Source organism: Sardina pilchardus, chromosome 11, assembly GCF_963854185.1.
Source record: "Sardina pilchardus chromosome 11, fSarPil1.1, whole genome shotgun sequence".
NCBI lineage: Eukaryota > Metazoa > Chordata > Actinopteri > Clupeiformes > Clupeidae > Sardina > Sardina pilchardus.
In genome coordinates, this window is record NC_085004.1 from 9,634,224 (window position 1) to 9,637,585 (window position 3,362).

The window sequence follows — 3,362 nt, forward strand, 5'->3', positions numbered from 1 at the left end:
ACAAGTGTTGGTCATGTTTTACTTTTCTGTAAGAGACGTGTAGGTCGACGAAGCTTGCCTGCTGTGTAGTGTAACTGTAACGTTAGTGGTTAGCTCACCGTCAATCTGTTTAGAAGGCAACAAACTTTTCTGTTGAAAGTTAGCATTCGCCCCCACCATCTAACTGCTAGTGCTACCTTTATTTGAATTTCGTGGGGAATATAATAGGCCAGTCAATCTAGCTCAATAAAGGGCCAAAAATGAAACTAATTGCAAAAGTAATAGTAATGTTTCATACTTTTTATTGATCCTTATACCCTCCTGCATCACATAAAAAAATCTACCCATTTATATTATGGAATATAGCTACGTTTCTTCAAGGTCAAAGGTAGCAATTTCCAATGCATTTTGCCATTGGGATTTAATGGGTAAAATTTTAAACTATAGATATCAACTTGAAACTTTCTCAGTTGTTTACTCACATTAAGGCAAAGATTTTTTGTATTGCAAGTTTTCTGAAATGTGATGTTTAGATATGCAAATGAGACCAGTTTTACTTAAATATGCAATAATTTGCATATATTTCTAGAAAACTAAATCTGAACAATAGCTACAGTCAGCTTCAAAATAATTGCTGCATTTTGCTTATATGTTGGGTACCAAAAGCCTATGCAAAGGCAATATTAGATAACACTTCATATCACCTCAAAAATGAGGAAATCAAGTCAAGTCAAAATCAATGCGTTTCAATGGAAGTACAGTAAAGAACAAATGATTGTCAATGATATGGTATGATGGAAGTATCTCAATGCATGCCAAGTCACATAAGGAAGATATTGACCTTTAGACAACATATCAAGTGACTTGGGATGCATTGAGATACTTCCATCATACCATATCATTGACAATCATTTGTTCTATAATGTACTTCCATTGAAACGCATTGATTTTGACTTGACTTGACATCCTCATTTCTGAGGTGATATGAAGTGATATCCAATATTCCCATTGTATTTTGGCTTTTGGTATCCAATATATAAGCAAAATGCAGCAATTATTTTGACGCTGACTGTACCTATTGTTCAGATTTAGTGTTCTAGAAATATATGCAAATTATTGCATATTTAAGTAAAACTGGTCTCATTTGCATATCTAAGCATCACATTTCAGAAAACTTGCAATACAAAAATCGTTGCCATAATGTGAGTAAACAACTGTGAAAGTTTCAAGTTGATATCTTTAGTTTAACATTTTACCCATTTCACCTGTAGTAAATCCCAATGGCAAAATGCATTGGAAATTGCTGCCTTTAACCTTGAAAAAAAACTATGTTCCACTAAATATAAATAGGTAGATTTTTAATATGTTAATTAGATATACCTAGGGATCACAAAAAACTTGGAATGATTACTATTGCAATTAGTTATGGGTCAAACGCTAGATTGACTGGCCTATAACCGCTGGTCAGATTTTAGCTTGCCGTTTGGCGTTTTCTTTAATGTGTCAACGTCCTTATTTTTTTTTTCCATAAAGGTTATCAAGGAAACAAGTGGTGTACTGGATGAAGTTTGATGGACTCTTCTGATCAGGTAAGGAAAGGTCCTAAATTAATGAATATCCACAATTACATTTTGATATATTTTCCTTTTTTTCAAGTCAATGAATCAACAATTCCAAGAGGTGAAACAATGCATTTTCGACATCAACCAGTAAATTCAGACGTGTATATTAGAACATTTTTCACGATTAAATGATCTATAAAACATTTGGCCACTGTATTATTATTTCAGATGATCATGTTTTGACTTAACTCTTGTTTTGTCTGTGTCATGGTGATTGTAGGTGCTGCAGGTCTTCCAGCTACTGTTTGGAGAAGATATTTCCTCTCAATTTATGGAAGTAGGGAATTTTTCTGAAGGCAGAAATCAAGGATTCAAGAACCCAAGTTGGACTCTTGATTCCACTGAGACCACTGTGTGCATTTTGAAATGTTCCAAATGTGTGTCACGTCCATACGGAAGAAGTTCCAAGCCCACAAGTGAGTTCACTCACCAGATAGACACACATACGCATATAACACTAATATGTGTGCATGTATTTGTGTCTGTAACGGTTAGTTTATCCCCTCCTTTCATGTGTCTGTTATGACTTTGTAGTGGGCTCTATGAACTGTCCAGGGCAAAGTCGGTCTACCCTGATGACACTCCCTGTTCCTTGATGGTAACCATGGCTGCTACCCTCAACGTGGTGGGTGTGGACTATAGGGTATGTTATTGAGCATGCTCTAATTTGTTTGTCATAAGTGCTATGCAATACATTAATCCAGAAAGTAATCATGATTATTGCAGTTACTTAAAAGTAGTCTTGAATTTGCGATTAGCCATGTTTTACCAATTCAGTTTGTTGTACAGCATGCATCATTTTGTTTATTATTATTTTTATTACAGAGCCCTCAGAAATAAACTGATATCAATAATTAATATGGATGGTGATTGTGGCAAGGGTGCCTCCATAAGGTAATTATCGTTTATATTTGTACATCTGATAGACTTACCTTGCTTATTTTTTTTAATTCTATGATTTTACAGATTAATCAACAATAACTAATTGTAAGGCAATCTTTTTTTATTATTATTATTTTTTTTTAAAGGTGCCATCCAGAAGCCCCAGCCTGGAGCCAGTGGCTGCTATTGCAAGACTCATGGGGGATGATCTGCAGGCAAAGCTACGATTAGGTATGATAACACACAGACATACTACTGCGCAGAAGTGTAGGGTCACTTTCAAATGGCCTCTCTATTAAACTAAATAAATAAATACCGAACATATCTAAGTGCACTCCCAAACTTTCTAATACAAGTATATGTTGTTCACATCTGCATTACTTATAACTATTGTGCCTGACTGCTTGTGTGGGTTTGCTTTCATGTGTCACACACAAGCAGAGTAGTTTGCATTGATTATATTCATGGACAGGGTCAATTGTAATGTATGCTTCCTTTCTCTTTCACAGACACTTGACATTTACTGCGAAAGGTACCATCAGAGCACCTCTCCCTACCCTGCAGGATATCTATACCAGAAAAGTACAACAACGGCCCAAAACTATTTCCAAAAGACATTTCACACCCTGACCATGGACTGTTTAAACCACTTAGGTCAAGCAGACGTCTCTGTTCCCACATGGCTAAAACAGAAAGGAAACAAGGAGTCTTTTCTCAATATGCTGCTCCATCGCTCCACCCCTGAAACATCAGTTTCGATCTTGAACACATGAGGATGTTGCCTGCAGACAGTCAATATAGACAGGTGTGTTGTTTTGATTTGATGTTTAGATTGCCATGCATACCAGGGCTCAACATTAGCTTTAAAAAGTGGTTGCC

The 3,362-nt window shown here is 36.0% G+C and overlaps 1 long non-coding RNA gene across 1 annotated transcript; it reads left to right on the plus strand.

Annotated features, from left to right (window-relative positions):
- Positions 1–1,508: 1,508 nt before the first annotated feature.
- LOC134096099 (uncharacterized) lies at positions 1,509–3,124 on the plus strand. Its single transcript, XR_009940693.1, has 6 exons — positions 1,509–1,568; positions 1,822–2,017; positions 2,136–2,226; positions 2,427–2,495; positions 2,630–2,714; positions 2,993–3,124. It is a non-coding gene; the product is annotated as an uncharacterized LOC134096099 (long non-coding RNA).
- Positions 3,125–3,362: the final 238 nt, after the last annotated feature.